At 42.4% G+C, this 17,364-nt stretch overlaps 1 protein-coding gene, 1 non-coding gene and 1 pseudogene across 4 annotated transcripts in view; 1 reads left to right on the top strand and 2 right to left on the bottom strand.

Moving 5' to 3' along the window:
• Positions 1–17,364, top strand: part of GCNT4 (glucosaminyl (N-acetyl) transferase 4) — a 128,193-nt gene that overhangs the window by 101,441 nt on the left and 9,388 nt on the right. The gene's annotated exons all lie outside the window — the stretch shown is intronic.
• Positions 11,927–12,214, bottom strand: LOC131756024 (HIG1 domain family member 1A, mitochondrial pseudogene; annotated as a pseudogene).
• Positions 16,092–16,198, bottom strand: LOC131756547 (U6 spliceosomal RNA). The gene has a single exon (XR_009335705.1). It is a non-coding gene; the product is annotated as a U6 spliceosomal RNA (small nuclear RNA).

Genomic DNA, 17,364 nt, shown 5'->3' with positions numbered 1-17,364 from the left:
CTCCTAAGTCTTATGTTAGGTAACAGATCATTCTGTCTTCCCTGAGGATTCATAGTTCAGCAGCATTGTCAAACCTCAAAAGTAATAAATTGTATTTGTGTTTAATCTTTGTCAGATCCAGACTAATTTGCTGATGATTAGTTGGACATTAGCAGTAATATTTTTTCATTGGGTACAATCTATGGACTTTGTGTTCCACTTAGCTGTAACTGATTTCGATTTGTAGATAACAGTTGGCCGTTATATATGGATTTCTTTACAGTTTGAGGAAGTTACACTCACTCAGGTCCTCTGTTAAAGTAAAGGCATGAACTACAATCTCTGGAGTGTTATTGGATCAAGTTAAATTGCCAACCTGCAAATATACCCACTTTATGTCATCTCTGACCCAGCCTAGAAGACCTCCTAGGGGAGCAAGGAAAGAAAGGAATAGGTAGTACAGGGTGGTCACCTTTCAGAGCTGGTGCTTCACATCTTCCTTCATTCACCCCCTTTTCCTATTGAGTACATTCTTGCTATCTTTCAACCCTTTGAAGCTCCCTATACTCAAGTCCTGGTTGCAAAGGCAGTTCATTGAGCCTGCAGGGAGGCAACCAATCAACATCATCTTATGTTCCATCTTTGCCAACCTCAGAATTTACCAATTGAAATATTAAACAAAATGATAAACCAGATTTGTTTTTTTAAACTACGTTTAATGATGGAAGCAGAATGTAAATGAAGGTCTCCCTAAGTAGAATTTTTAAACTGAATTATCCACTTTCTTATTAGAACCTCTCCCCTTTGGCACCATTCCTTTCTGTGGCTAAGCACTTAGCAACCTCATGCCGTTTCCTAGACCTCTTTTTATGTATTTTTCTCTCCCCTAGTTCTCAAGCTTTCAGAGCCACTTCCCTCTTTCATGTATGTTTATCTGTCCCATTTCTCTTCTCTCAGTATCAGCTTATCTGAAGATCTTGAGATCTGAGTTGACCACACTTATGAGCTGTTAGTGTAATGTGGCACGGATAAAAAGTTCCATAGGAGTATACCATGCTTGGTCTTATATGGCTATCCTCCCATGTACAAATTATTAAGGCTGTACGATCCTCCTCACGATGTGGTCATTGCGGAAACACCAATTAAGGAAAGATGCAGCCTTTAATCAATGAATGGGAGCCTTCCCCCTAGTGTGAATGGAGGAGACATCCCAGAGCACAGAGGGTACAAGAATCCAGAAGTGACCTGACACCTGGCACCATAGCCACACGGAATTTATTGGGACTAAGCACCTTCTGGACCCCGGAAGTATTGGCCAATTGAAGCCCTCCTGGAGGGATCATTGGTTTAACCAGCTAGAACTGGTTTGCTCTTTCAGATCTCCACAGAGAATGGGAAGAGCAGGCAGAAATCAATTGAATTTGTTTTGTGGTGAAAGTTTCTGCTGGGGAATGACTGCTTTGGGTTCCCACCAGCTTCAGCAGGAAGGTTAATTAAATCATTATCCTGCTGACTGGCATTGAAACAGTGGATGCCCTGAATCAGCAAGGCAGTTTCAAAAGTGTTCAGCTGAGGGCTTCCCTGGTGGCGCAGTGGTTGAGAGTCCGCCTGCCGATGCAGGGGACGCGGGTTCGTGCCCCGGTCCAGGAAGATCCCACGTGCAGCGGAGCGGCTGGGCCCGTGAGCCATGGCCGCTGAGCCTGCGCGTCCGGAGCCTACGCTCCGCAATGGGAGAGGCCACAACAGTGAGAGGCCCGCGTACCACAAAAAAAAAAAAGTGTTCAGCTGAAACCAGAGTTAAGACCCTCCTTGTCCTGCTCTCTAATGGTGACCCAACTCAGGGCCATTAACCTTCCACACGGACAGACTGGGTCAGCTTCCATGGAGCTCGCATTAGCTGCACAATTTCCTTCGGAGCCTGATTAGGAGTCATTGGCTCTTTCATGTCAGTTCCTATAGCACTGAAACCCAGTGGCATTTTCCAGTGGTGATAAGGCATGCCTTGTTTTCCAGGGGCATAAGCAATAAATGGTCATGTGACATCTGTTAGCTACATTGTTGCTAATTTGTATCTATGATACCTCAGAGTAAGTAAGAGGATATGCAGGGGCCTCTGGTGGTAGTCTCCACCAATATGGTCTTGGTCTATAAAGATTTCTTGTCTTATCACCATGAAAAAGGATTGTGTAAACTCATTTTTCCAAAAGGCTGTTATGAAAAAAGGCAATAATGAAAGGGTACACCAGACATACTATTCCATGGTGCCTCTTGTTTTGTGAGAAAAATTTAAATGGCAGGGTCACTAGTTGACATGGAGTTTCTGACCAGGATGTTTAGTGGCCTATTGCATAAATGATTAAGCAGAGAAAGGTGGAGTGTATTGCATTGTCTTAGCTTCCTGTTGCTACTGTAACAAATTACCACAAACTTAGTGCCTTAAAGCAACATAAATTTATTATTGAAACCAAGTCCCCCGAAAACAAAGTTTCCCTGCCTGAGTTTATGATTTACCTCTCTATCCAAAACTCTATTATCTTTCTTGTCCAGCCCCCTGTTCCCCTCAGGATGGAGGAGTAAAAAAGAAAATGGGTGACTGAAACTGAGCAGGACCCATTGGGGCCTTCCTTCTTGGGTACAAAAGGCCCTCCGTGTCCCCTGTTTCTTGTTTGTAGAAAAAAAGGGCTTTAGTCTCCTGTACCTTTTCTGAGTTCCAAAGAGCAGACTCAAGCAGTTAATAATTTTTTTTTTTTTTGGCTGCATTGGGTCTTCGTTGCTGTACGCAGGTTTTCTCTAGTCGCGGCCAGCGGGGGTGACTCTTCGTTGTGGTGCATGGGCTTCTCATTGCAGTGGCTGTTCTTGCTGTGGAACACAGGCTCTAGGTGCGCAGGCTTCAGTAGTTGTGGCACACGGACTCAGTAGTTGTAGTGCACAGGTTTAATTGCTCCGCGGCACGTGGGATCTTTCCAGACCAGGGCTCAAACCCGTGTCTCCTGCATTGGCAGGCTGATTCTTAACCACTGCGCCACCAGGGAAGCCCTGATGCACATCTTTGAGTTATTCTGCAGAGACTAAGATCTTCACCCAGATGGAGGATAGTGACTGCATGCTGACCACAAGCACTAGACCCCAGACTGGTTGGAACCAGAAGGTGGATGATTAAGCTTCCCAAAACATCACCCTGTGACCTCACCACCAACCAATCAGAAGGAAGTCCACAAGCTGCAACCTTCATCCCAAATGTTGCCTTGAAAAACCCTTCCCTGAAAGCCATCAGGAAGTTTGGGTCTTTTGAGCATGAGCTGCCTGTTCTTGCTTGATGCCTGCAATAACTGCTGTACTTCCCTTCACCACAAACTGCTGTCAGTAAATTGTCTTTGCTGTGTGGTGGGTGAGCAGACACGAGTTCAGCTCGGTAACGTTATCCTACAGTTCTGGAGGTCAGAAGTCTGAAACAGGTCTTATGGAGCTAAAATCAAGGTGTTGGCAGGGTTCTGTTGCTTCTGGGAACTCTAGGGAAGTACCTGTTTCCTTGCTTTTTCTAGTCTAGAGGCTGCTAGCATTCTTTGGCTCATGGCCTCCAGCTAGCAGTCCCATCACTCCAGCTTCTTATGTTGTCGTATCTCCTTCTCTGACTCTTCTGCCTTCTTTTCCTTAAAAGGACCCTTGTGATTACATTAGACCCACGAAATAATGCTCGATAATCTCCCACATTGCAAGATTCTTAATTTAAACATATCTGCAAGTTCTCTTTGCCATGTAAAATAACATATTTGCAGGTTCCAGGGAAAAGGATGTGGACATCTTTGGGGAAGCATTATTCTGCCTACCACACCTATTAAGGGAATTGCTTCTTTTCTTTCTCAATATTAGAGCTGTTTCAAATTCCTTCTGCCATGAGAAGACAAAATAGCAACGTAGATATGGTCCCTCAGGGACACAGAAACCCATTTTCCATTATCAAATGCAACTTCAGGAAATGGCCATGTTAAAGGACCATAAAGATAACGGCACCCCCTGGTTGAACAGATGGCCTCTGAGCTGAGATAGGTACAATAACAGTTTCATGGTTGGGAAGCTGGGGGAGGGAGGGCGTGCTGGGAGTGCAGGGTAGGAAGGGGGTGTTTGAAAGGTAAAATAGCCTCTGAGTAGAATGCTTAGCTTTACTGTCTCCGGAGTTGCTAGGTTATTTGGAAAGCCCCCCTAGGGAGAAGTCAGCCAGCCTTGAAAAATAAGAACATCCTCTTTCTTAACTGCCCTCTCGACCCTGAAAAGCTGAGATGGAGTAGAGGCTCAGAGAAATGTGGGAAAACTGAAGGAGCCTGGGCTTGGGAGTCAGACAGAATGGGGTTCGAGCCTCCACTCTGTGCAACTTGGAGCAGATTGCGTAATGTTTCTGTAAAATGAAACTGTCTGCCTCAGGGTTGATGTAAAGACTAGACACAATATATGTAAAGCTTACAGTATACTGGTTGGCTCGTGCTCAAAATAGTCAGTGCCATTATTGCTATTATTATTATTATCATCATTCGAAAAGGAAATGAAAATTGGAGTCAAGTCTTCCAGGAAAATTTCTCACACTGTTACAACCACTAGACATTTGACCCAACCAGGGGAGAGAGCTTGAGGGCAAGAATAATGTACAAAAATGACTCTCTCTTTCCCACTCCCTGTGCCGAGACACCCATCTAGAAGAAGTCTTGCAAGAACCTTCTTAGGCTCTAAGGGAAAAAAACTGAACACAGTAACACCCTCAGTCTTTTTTTTTTTTTTTAATATTTATTTATTTATTCATTTTGGCTGTGCTGGGTCTTAGTTGCAGCATTCAGGATCTTTAGTTGTGGCATGCGGACTTCTTAGTTGTGGCATGCGGACTTTTTAGTTGTGGCATGCATGTGGGATCTAGTTCCCGACCAGGGATCAAACCTGGGCCCCCTGCATTGGGAGCGCAGAGTCCTAACCACTGGACCACCAGGGAAGTCCCAACACCCTCAGTCTTGAAGATGCTAAAATTAAGCCAACAGGGAAGCAATTTAGTTCTTCAGATACCTGGCTGAGTTACTCTAATTGTATTCTCTTCCCACAAAGTTTGAGGTTTTTGAAGAGGCTCCATCTTCCCCTCCAGTGTTCAGAACTAATTGATACGAGTCATACAAAGAGAACTCAAAATATCACTGGCAATGCTGATGCGAGATCATGACTTTAGATCTACAACCATGTGGGTTTACCATCAATTCACCCCAATGAGATGAACTTACTTACCCAGACCCTGGCATAGCTGGACAAGTCAGGGACACCCCAAAGTGCTGGCCCTTGACTCTGGTCTGGCCAAAAACAGATTAGAATGCCTGCAGCCTGGAAACATGCTTGCTCCAAAATAAAATAACCCCAGAGAAGCTGATGGACCATGCTTAGTTCCTTGCACCAAATTCACCAATCAGAAGTCCCACCTCCTCCCATGGGCAAGAATAGGTGAGAGGTAATGAAATAGGCCAGAAGAATTACTCTAGCAGGAATTCCTTTCTCTGCAGCAAAACCTGAGGCCTGGATCACTTGCTCAAGGGGAAGCCAGCTGCCAGTTATAAGACTCTCAAGCAGCCCTGTGGTTGAGGAACTGAGGTCTCCCACCAACAACCAGCACTGACGTGCCAGGCTTACGTGTGAGTCACTTTGGAAGTGAATCCTAGCCCCAGTCAAGCCTTCAAATGCTGGAACCTGTTGTGAATGATAGATTTTGTCAGTTAGGCAGGTCAGACCCCCATTTGATGAGCAGCCAATCAGTGAAACAGATACCTAAACAATTGAAAATGGAGGAAGAAGATACAGTTGGATGTGTTCGGCAGCAAAAATGAGGTGCCTACTAAAAAGAATACCTGCTACTTGACCCAGAACTCGGTTCTACAAACAAGGATACATTCTCAGTTAGAAAGCTATAACTTTGTCCCATCACTTCCTAGCAACTAGAGTGTCATTTTCTCTAATCTTTTATTTTCCCTTTTCCCCTTTTTTTTTTCTTGCGGTACGAGGGCCTCTTACTGTTGTGGCCTCACCCGTTGCGGAGCACAGGCTCCGGATGCGCAGGCTCAGCGGCCATGGCTCACGGGCCCAGCCGCTCCGTGGCATGTGGGATCTTCCCAGACCGGGGCACGAACCTGTGTCCCCTGCATGGACAGGCAGACTCTCAACCACTGCGCCACCAGGGAAGCCCTCCTATTTTTTTATGTGTCTGTGTACAAGCATATTGCATTTGGTTTTTTTTTTTGTTTTTTTTTTTTGTGGTATGCGGGCCTCTCACTGCTGTGGCCTCTCCCGTTGCAGAGCACAGGCTCCGGACGCGCAGGCCTAGCGGCCATGGCTCACGGGCTTAGTTGCTCCACGGCATGTGGGATCTTCCCGGACCAGGGCACGAACCCGTGACCCCTGAATCGGCAGGCGGATTCTCAACCACTGCGCCACCAGGGAAGCCCCGCATTTGGTTTTTTGTTGGTTTTTTTTTTTTAAGTAAATGGCCAATGATGTGTTTTGACCAGCATCAAATGGACATGGAAAAGCTGTTTTTGTTCAGTCTTTTCTCCACAATGGCATACTAGTTCAACTTTTATCTTTAAATTCTGTACGTTTTTAATAAAGAAAGTGAGGGATTTAGGATAAGCTCTGACTCCTGTAGGGCCACGGTGCCTTAAATCCCAAAGATGAAAACTCAAGTAGAAATAATAAAAAATCATGCTGGTTTCTTGTGATTTGAGTTTGTGCATGTCAGTTTCTTGGGCAATGAACCCATCATCTTCAACTGATAGGCAAGAGAGTCACATAATGTTGAATGTCTAGACCTGGAAGCAAACAAAAAACAAGCAAACAACAACAAACAACATCAAGAAGACATCAAGGGTAGGCTGTGACGAGGTGAGAGAGTGGCATGGACATATATACACTACCAAGCGTAAAAGGGATAGCTAGTAGGAAGCAGCTGCATAGCACAGGGAGATCAGCTAAGTGGTTTGTGACCGCCTAGAGGGGTGGGATAGGGACGGTGGGAGGGAGGGAGATGCAGGAGGGAAGAGAAATAGGAACATGTGTATATGTATAACTGATTCACTTTGTTATAAAGCAGAAACTAACACACCATTGTAAAGCAATTATACTCCAATAAAGATGTTAAAAAAAAAAAAAAAAGTCCAAAAAAAAAGACATCAGAGCTCTGGAAGTCACCTAACAGTATAAGCGAAGGGATACCATGTGAAACAGAGACATGGTCAAGGGGAAAAAGGATGTACAGAAAAGAAAGACAACAAACAACAATAGAAGAAGATGGGTGAGGAAGTAGCTCCCACTTGACTCTATGCCACATGCCAGACAAATGCTCCTGGCATCACTTTTGGAAAGCCACCTGGTTCTGAGAACCAGCCACCATTGTTGTTCAGCAGGAATGTGATTGGTGAGCTCGGGTGGGAGGAGGGTGTACTAAACCTTTGATAACTACAGACGGAGTTCAAACATCACCAACAATGGCATCAAGCCAGAAAAGGAAAAATGTGATTTGACTAGAAAACATCCACCATTTAAGCCATTGACTTAAAATGCGTTTTCTCATCTTCCACACTTTCATTCCAAGGAAAGAAGACAATTGCTATGGAACCGATAATAAGAATCAACCTTGATGTTGTAAGTCTACTTATTTGAAACCCAGAAAAGTTTTGTTTCCTTAAATAGAAGCACGCTCTAGCAGCACCTACACTCTATTGCATCTAATTCCTCATGAATTTGTATGTACAGTAAAGCAACTCGGTTAGTATGGTCCAGGAAAATGCCATTATATTCTGATTATGAAGACTTCAAGCCTCACAGTCAGGCACGACAGGCAAAGCACTCATTTCCAAGAGTTAGAGTTTCCCACATGCAAGTCTGTGTCGGTGAGTGGAAATGCAGTGTCTGCCTTCCTCATAAAGTCGTGTCAATATAAACTGGTGGATTTCCTCTGTTTCCTCAGCATAAGCTCAGAACTGGTGCATATACATGACTTGATGGCTTCCTTCACAAAAGAGAAAAACAAACCCCCTGCTGCTTTTCCTAGTTTGGGGCTGCCCCAGACAGCTCTGATCACAGGTGAGTCTTCACAAAAACAAGATGCAACCACTCGCAGCTCTGTTTGAGCCCAGCAGGGCTTCCAGAACACCAGAACCCCTCTGTTCATTATGAGCGTGGTTTCCAGTACCTCACTGGGTTGCTTCTTTGTTACCAGGGGAAGGAAGGCTGTTGGAGAGGGAAGGATGCCTTCTAGGACAGGAATCTCCTTCCTCTTAGCCCCATCTGGGTGGTGTCCATCCACCCTCTTCAGGACAGCTAACTCTTAGGTCCTCTTGACCTCCTGACCCCATCGGCCAGAGCCCTCAAGTAGAGCAGGTTTCTGGCCTGTGGGGGACCCTGCCTTTCCCCTGGGTCCCGTGCCACCTCCTCAGATGGAGTAGGAGAAAGGGAACAATTTCCTCCCTCTTCCCCCTTTGTCTGTCTGTCTGTCTGTCTGTCTGTCTCTCTCCTCCTTATCTTCCCGTCTTCACACACACACACACACACACACACACACACACACACAGTGATCTTTTGATATCATAAGAAATATATATTTGGTCTTCATTCTGGTTCCTGGCACAAAGCTTTAAAAACCCTTCTAAATTCCTGAGTGGCAGGGCTGAGTGGAGCTTCTTTTGTTATTCATAATAAGCCCATACCTGAGTTTATGCTAATGAGGATGGGGGCTGGTTGCCAGAGGAACCAACCACAGATTGAAATGTTGGAACGTTTAGCCCTACTCCCTGACCTCCAGGGAGGGGAGAAGGGCTGAGGACTGAGTTAATCACCAATGGCTAATGATTTAATCAAACATGGCAGCATGGTAGAACCTTCATAAAAACCCTAAATGACTGGATTCAGAGAGCAGCTGGTGGATGGTAACTAGACTTATGGTGATCGTTTTGAAATGTATAGAAGTATTTGTTGACTGGAAAAATAAGCGCACACCGTAAGGGCTTTGAGTTGAGTTTTATTCCGTGTCTTACTGAGGACTAGAGACCAGAAGACAGCCTCTCAGATAGCTCCAAAGAACTGCTCCAAAGAGGTAGGGGAGGGGCCAGGGTATAGATGAATGTTTTGCTGAGAAATACATGTAATTGAGCATACATCTTGCTAAAAGATTACAGCCAATCACAAAAAAAACATATCACAAGTTAATAATTTTAATGCTTCTTTATGGATGGGAAGATGCAACAATCTTGGGTCATTGAAATTCTTCCTTAGATATGCATCTTAACTATCTAGGGGCTCATATAGCCACAACACAGAAAGCTTCACCGTGAATTCCTTTCAGGTTGTACTGTAGGTCTGTAATGGCAGCAGTTAATGACTTGATCTTTGTAGAACTGGAATGGCAGGCAACATTTTTTGTTTATGTATTGAATCACTGTGTTGTGTAACACGAACTAACATAGTGTTGTAGATAAATTATACTTCAAAAACAAACACACACCCCACCAGAGGCAGAGGTAGGAGGATGGGGAATTCAATGAAGGCTGTCAAAAGGTACAAACTTCCAGTTATAGGATAAATAAGTACTAGGGCTGTAATGTACAACATGATAAATATAATTAACACTGCTCTATGTTATATATCAAAATTGTTAAAAGAGTAAATCCTAAGAATTCTCATCACAAGGAAAAAGATTTTTTTTCTATGTCTCTAATTTTGTATCTATATGAGATGAGGGATGTTCACTAAACTTATTGTGGTCATCATTTCATTTCATGATGTGTGTAGGTCCAATCATGATGCTATACACCTTAAACTTACACAGTGCTGTGTGTCAATTATATATCAATAAAACTAGAGGGGAAAAAAGAGAGCATCTGGTGGGTAAGGAGGAATATTCTCCAAGCATTCAGATATCCTGCATTTCACAGAGTAATATTTATATACTCATATAGTTGAGTTTGGGGTTTTTTTTTAGCATTTCCTTTTCGCTGCATTACTTGGTGTTTCTTTTTGTTTGTTTGCTTCATGGTTTTTCTTTTAAAGTTGAGAATTATGTTTTATTCGGCAGAAATTTTTAGGACTTCAAGCCTGGGAGGCAGCATCTCAAGTAACTGTGAGAAATCTGCTCCAAGGAGACACAGGGGGAGCGAGGATATACAGGAATTTTGCAACAAAGGAAAAGTAGTCTGAACATCAAAAGATTATTGTTCATTTAAGAAAACTAGATATCTCAAGTTAAGGAATTTAGCGCTTTTCTGGGCTCACTGAAATCACTCCTTTCATGTGGTGTTCCTTTTTAGATTATGTATTTCTTCAGCTGAAAGTCAAGTTCATTTATTAAATACCAACTTAAAACTCAATATCTCGAATTAGGATAGTCAAAAACAAAATAACTTTTATTTACTTCCCTTTCCCCAAGCCATACATTACATCTACAAGAAGAAAGTTCTAAATTCTGCAAGGGTGGGGATCTTTGACTTTTTTGGGGGGGGGTTACGCGGGCCTCTCACTGTTGTGGCCTCTCCCGTTGCAGAGCGTAGGCTCCGGACGCGCAGGCTCAGCGGCCATGGCTCACGGGCCCAGCCGCTCCGCGGCATGTGGGATCTTCCCGGACCGGGGTATGAACCCGCGTCCCCTGCATCGGCAGGCGGATTCTCAACCACTGCGCCACCAGGGAAGCCCTGCAGACATTTAAAAACTGTTTTGGGGGCTTCCCTGGTGGCGCAGTGGTTGAGAATCCGCCTGCCAGTGCAGGGGACGCGGGTTCGATCCCTGGTCTGGGAAGATCCCACATGCCGGAGCAACTAAGCCCGTGCGCCACAACTACTGAGCCGGAGCTCTAGAGCCCGTGCGCCACAACTACTGAGCCCATGTGCCACAACTACTGAGCCCATGTGCCACAGCTACCGAAGGCTGCGCACCTAGAGCCTGTGCTCTGCATGCAACAAGAGAAGCCACTGCAATGAGCAGCTCGCACACCGCAACGAAGACCCTACACAGCCAAAAATGAAAAAATAAAATAAATTTTTAAAAATAAATGAAAATTGTTTTTCATTTACCTTTGCATTAGCACTTAAAATACACATTTCTACTTCAAAATGACATCGACAAATTTACAACTATGATTCTGAAATAAATATTACTTCTGGGCTTCCCTGGTGGCGCAGTGGTTGAGAATCCGCCTGCCGATGCAGGGGACACGGGTTCGTGCCCTGGTCCGGGAAGATCCCACATGCCGCGGAGCGGCTGGGCCCGTGAGCCATGGCCGCTGAGCCTGCGCGTCCGGAGCCTGTGCTCCGCAACGGGAGAGGCCACAACAGTGAGAGGCCCACATATCAAAAAAAGAAAAAAAAAAAAAAAAAATATTACTTCTAAGCAGCTCTGTTATCAGCTTTTCAGGTTTGGTTTAAAACACACATACATACTTGCCAGGATGTTTATAATGTTGTATTCCATGTGCTGTCCTGAAAGCGTTCCTCAAGAGCTAACCAGCACTTAAAACAGTACTCATTCCACAAGGCAGTCAGAAAGAGTTAAATTAACTGGGGTAAATAGGATTCCTATATTACATCAAAAGTATATGATATTCTGCAGCAACTGCGAGCATTTCAGGATTGGCATGTTGTCCTCTTTAGAACTAATTTCATCAGAAGAGTTTAAGCAGGTGGACATTGTACCACTATCAAGTGCATTTTAAAGTGACATGTTTCTTTTGTGCTCATTTGACTCCCCTGAATGACCTAGCTAGTGAACTAGTCACCAGTAACTTGGTCACCAGGCAAATCAAGCCTGCAAGAAAGGAAGGCAGTATTCAAATTACCATGTTATTGTCTGACCCAATTTATTTTCAACATAAACATATAACCTCAATATGAGATGTCTAACTAAAGCGAGTACCACTAACAAGACCAAGAGAGCATCTCCTCTTCTAAGGTTTAGGTTTTACCCAGAATTCTTAATACATGGAATAGCCCATACCAAGAATCATTGTTCCCACAACAAAGCCTTGGGCTGCCATGTGCATGTGGATCAGGTGAACAGACATTTTAGTATTTCCCCTACTCTTCAATTTAAATATGTAATCCATGCGCAATGATTGCTACAAAACATGCCATTCCAAGGGGGACAAATGGTGCCTCTCTCTAGGTTTTCTAATAAGTTTAGATCCCTGATCTTCATCATATGGAGAAGAAGAAACATCTGTATCGCTTGACATAGTGACTGAAGAGTCTTCAGACAACTACAAGATGTTTCAGGCTCCAACCGGCTTCTGGCCCACCTCCTGTACCTGCCATCCATCAGGCTTTTCCTGGTCCCACCCGCCAAGAATTGGCTTTAACGTTTGCATTCATTTGGAGCTCACTTTTGAAAAATTTTAAATTTGAAAACAAATTATAACACAGCTATTTATACTAAATTTTGTGAGGTGAATTGTTTTCGATGTTCCACTTCTTTTTCCTTACTCTGACTTTTCCAGTCTTGAGTTCTTGATTTTGAGTATTACTCTGGCAGTTGGAATTTGTATTTGAGTAATGTCTGCAGTAAGGATTCATGAATATGTGGACTGAAATAAAAACACACAACGTGAGAGCTGTGAGTTTCAGTTTTATTTGGGGGCTTACTAAGGACTATAGCCTGGGAGAGAGCCTCTCAGCTCTGAGGAACTGCTCTGAAGAGGTAGGTCAGTATATATGTGATTTGGGCAAAGGGGTACATGCACTCAAGCACACATCTTGGTAGAAGGTTGCTGCTAGTCACAAGGAACAGACAGCTCAGTTAATGATTTTAGTGCTTTTCTAAGTATGGAAGATGCAAGAATCCAGGTTCATAAAAAATTTCTCCTGAGATATTTCTAACTAAGGGCCTGTTTTGCCTGTTTCCCCAGAGCACAGAGTACCTCATCCTGACCTTCACCCTGAATTCCTTTCAGGGTGTATTGTAGGTCAGCAACTGTAGTGGCTAGTGACTTGATTCTTGTAGAACTGGATGATGGGTAACATTCTTTATTTCACAATTAGTAGATTTAAAAATCTCTGACATATTTAAGATTTCCTGGTTTTCAAATTATTTTGCTTCCATAATCTCAAAAAGAATTTTGTAAAACAGTGTCCCTGTCACACATTTTAAAATTGACATATGAAAGTTTATATCGTAAGTTTAAATAGCTACAAAAGATGTGTTTTCCAACATGGTATATACTGAGTTTTAAAAATAAAACTATCCCTTTACAGTTTTTAAAGTAGCCAATGGAATCTGAATATCATAACAAAATGATATCCACCATTATCCATTATAAGCACTGAGAAACCTTATTCACACAAATGTGTTTAAAATGCTGAAGAGATTTTTTTTTTTAAAGCAATATCACTCAACTCTGTGAACTCCTGAGTTTTATGCCAAAATGTATATAGTAAGCTATCATTGAAAGTTGTTGTAAATTATATCCATCTATTTTGTTGAAAGTAAAAAACGAGAAACCACCGGACTGACAAAAGGATTTTAAAATCTGGTCTTGGACTCATTTATTTTTTTCAGAACTGACACAAGGGACTTCCCTGGGGGTCCAGTGGTTAAGAGTCTGCCTTCCAATGCAGGGGACTCGGGTTCTATCCCTGGTCAGGGAACTAAGATCCCACACGCCGTGGGGCAACTAAGCCCACGCACACAACTAGAGAGCCCGCATGCCACAGCTACTGAGCCCAAGGGCTCTGGAGCCCACCTGCCGCAACTAGAGAGAAGCCCACGTGCCTCAACGAAGGATCCTGCGTGCTGCAACGAGGATCCCTCATGCTGCAACTAAGACCCTATACAGCCAAATAAATTGTTTTTTAAAAAACTGACACAAATATTTCAAACTGCCATTTTGTTTTCTAGCCCAATAACACCCATGTCTCCCAGGTGAAGAACCGTAGAACAATTATCTGTCTTTTTTGAAGTAGGAGAAGTGAGATTTTGAAAAAGGAGGAGGGAAAGGAGACCCTGACCCTCTCATGGGCACATTCTCAGGCAGATGCATTGTAGCAAAGGGTTAATGGAAACGTTTCCATCAAACTACCTGTGCCCAAGTAGCACTTGGAAGTCTTCTCACACTACGTCTAGAAGCTGGTGAACCCTAAGAGCATTTCTCAAATATATTGGTGGTATATTTGAAGAATATCTTAATTTTTCTTTTTTTTTTTTTTTTTTTTTGTGGTACACGGGCCTCTCACTGTTGTGGCCTCTCCCTTTGCGGAGCGCAGGCTCGGGACGCGCAGGCTCAGCGGCCATGGCTCACGGGCCCAGCCGCTCCGCGGCATGTGGGATCTTCCCGGACCGGGGCACGAACCCGTGTCCCCTGCATCAGCAGGCGGACTCTCAACCACTGCGCCACCAGGGAAGCCCAGAATATCTTAATTTTTATAGTCTCATACTTACGCCTATGGTTATCTTCTAGTCATCGTCAGCAATCCTGGTTTTTGTTTCCTATCAAATGTTTCCTTTTTAAATAGCAATTTTTCTTTTTAAAATAATGTATATAAAGATAAATCCATTAAAATTTAAATAGTGGTTCAGATGGTACATACATATGATAAAATTGTTAAAGGTAGTCTGATATTTTGATGTAATAAGAAATATTAATATATATTTTGGTCTTTGTCCCTGGCTCCTGGCCAGAGCTCCTAAAGCCTTTGTAATTTCCTATGTGATAAATGTGCTAGGAGCATCTTTTGTTCTAATATTTGGTCTTTGACTCTGGTCCCTGATACAGAGCTCCTAAATCCCTTGCAATTTCCTGGGTGATAGGAGTGTCTTTTGTTCTAATAAGGCTACTCTTGCTGGGTTCCTGGCTAGCTTCAGGATGCGAACTAGGCACCAGTGAGACCAAGCCATGTTAGTTGTGTCTAACAAAGGCTCAGGAATAATCGACCTACAACAAAATCAAAAGGTTTAAAAATCAAAGGACTTTTTAAACTGCATCTCATTTTGAAAGTAAAGAAGGACAAATGATGTCAGGCACACGGGAACCTTAAACCTAAGCATAAACCTAGGAAAATGCTGTGAAGAAAGGAAAATATTTGCATTTTCTCCTCAACATTGAAAGAGGAGAGAAATACAGAAAGAGGAAAATACAGGAGTAAATAAGGTAAAAATGTGAGAAGTCCACACAGTGCAGGGCTTAGTGTCTTTCTCATGAGGGCATTGATCTGGAAATCGTCTCTCACATTGATTCAGACTTGTATTGATGGATATAAAGCAAAAATCTGTGAATGAGGTAATAATACAATCTGAGTAATTCAATAAGTTATTCAGACTTATTATTCAATTCCAATTCTAGAAATCCATGGATGTTAAAGTTAATTAATGTATATAATAGCTTTTTTTGAAAAAATATAGACTACTATAAAAAGATTACTTTTTAAATTGAAAAATGATTATTTTTTATATAAAGATTTTTAAAAATTGGAATGTTTCCAGGTTTGTAGCTGAGACATAGTAATATTATTTCATTCTTATGATGTATATGAGGAGAGTTAATCAAAATGAAGATTTTTTTACTAATACAAACTCTTGTTTTCATATTTGCAGCAAAAGTGTGTCGTAATTAATCGCTCATTGCTATCATGTTATTATTACTAGGTGTTTTGATGCATTTAAATGAAAACAATGAGAGCTGAAATATAGAAGAATGTAGGCCAGAGTAGGAGGAGATAAATGGGTAGTCAGTGAAAGGGCATAAGGAAGAACATTAGGGGACAGAGTTGATGGGGGTTTTCCAGTTCTAAGAGGTCTCAGTCCCAAGTGCCCAGCGCTGTGGAAAGGTGGGTGGTGAACAAGCCAGCCTGTGGGAACAGCAGTAGCTGGAGAGCACCTGATCCCTCCAAGGAGACAGAATATTCAACCTCAGCTCATTTTCTGGGCTCAGTGTTTCTAGGTCCTCAGGGTTTTTTTTTCCCAAGAGAAGATGGAAATCTGGATTTTTATGTGAACTCAACTATTTTTCATATCATGACCCAAACTAAATATAATCTGTAACAGACTCAGGCATCCAGTTGTTTTTTAAAATAATTAATTAATTAATTAATTTCATCTTTATTGGAGTATAATTGCTTTACAAAAATATGGAATGCTTCATGAATTTGCGTGTCATCCTTGCACAGGGGCCATGCTAATCTTCTCTGTATTGTTCCAATTTTAGTATACGTGCTGCTGAAGAGAGCACAGGCATCCAGTTTTGGGGGTGGGGGCGGTTAAAAACCATGGTGACTTATCGTAAGAAATCAGGCTTTTGCCGTAAATAACAGGAATCAGCAAACTAAAGCCCAGAGGAATCCCAGGACACAGCCACACCCACTTGTTTGCATCTTGTCGGTGCTGCTTTTAGGCTACAATGGAGCTTCGAATATTTACTATCTTGCCCTTTACAGAAAAAGTCTGCCAGCCGTGGTAATATTTTGACCTTTAGCAGATCTGAATCTGTTGTGTTGAATTATGTTCTAAGAAGATTCTACTAGATTTTAATGTCAAATTATTTTAAGTAAAAAAACTTTTTTCCCCCAGAATATTTTAGACCGTTTAAAATAATTATTGTACGTTAGAAATTTAGCTCAGTAGAATCTGATAGGAAATGGCTGTTAGGACACATTTAGTAAAGTTTCTTTTCTGTATTTATTGACCTCTGTAGATCATAGATAAGTGTGTTAAGAAATAGACTAAGCAGATAAACAACAAGGTCCTATTGTATAGCAGAGGGAACTCTATTCAATATCCTGTAATAAACCATAATGAAAAAAGACTATGAAAACATATATATATAAGAAATAGACTAAGCAAACTGTAGTAAATAAGGTCAGAAATGCCTTTTCTATGGTTATGCAGAAAAAGTAAACCTGAAGCTATTACAAATCATCTCATGTAGCTAAACCCTGAAAAAGAGAAATTACTTTCAGCTTGCACCATCTAGAGATGAAAAATGTGATTGCATACATACCTTACCAGAGTAGAAAGGCAGTAGTGCCCTGCCTTCGTCATTTGAGGTCTGTTTTATGTCTATGAGGGAGAGGTGGGGGGAGGTTGGTGCTCACTGGCAACAACAATGCCTAGCACATCATCAAAAGGAACTTCTGAATAGAAGGATTTTTCTAACAGTGGTCTTCATGGTGCTTAGATTTTCATGCTTCTGTTATTTAGTCACTTACTTTCATATGTGACATTCAGTCAAAATAAACTTTTTTTTTTTTTTCTTTTAAACCTGAAAGCCTCCTTTTGGCTCATCCTGAAAGAACTGAAGGGTGTAAGTTTTGGACATCCTTGTGTATATGTGTTTGAACATCTTTGTCTAATCTGAACAAGTACCTTCATTGTAGGTAAAGACTTCTTTGTACGATT

Source organism: Kogia breviceps, chromosome 4 (genome assembly GCF_026419965.1).
Source record: "Kogia breviceps isolate mKogBre1 chromosome 4, mKogBre1 haplotype 1, whole genome shotgun sequence".
Taxonomy (NCBI): Eukaryota; Metazoa; Chordata; class Mammalia; order Artiodactyla; family Physeteridae; genus Kogia; species Kogia breviceps.
Note: the sequence above shows the minus strand (reverse complement) of the source record. Positions and strands in the feature narration are given on the sequence as shown.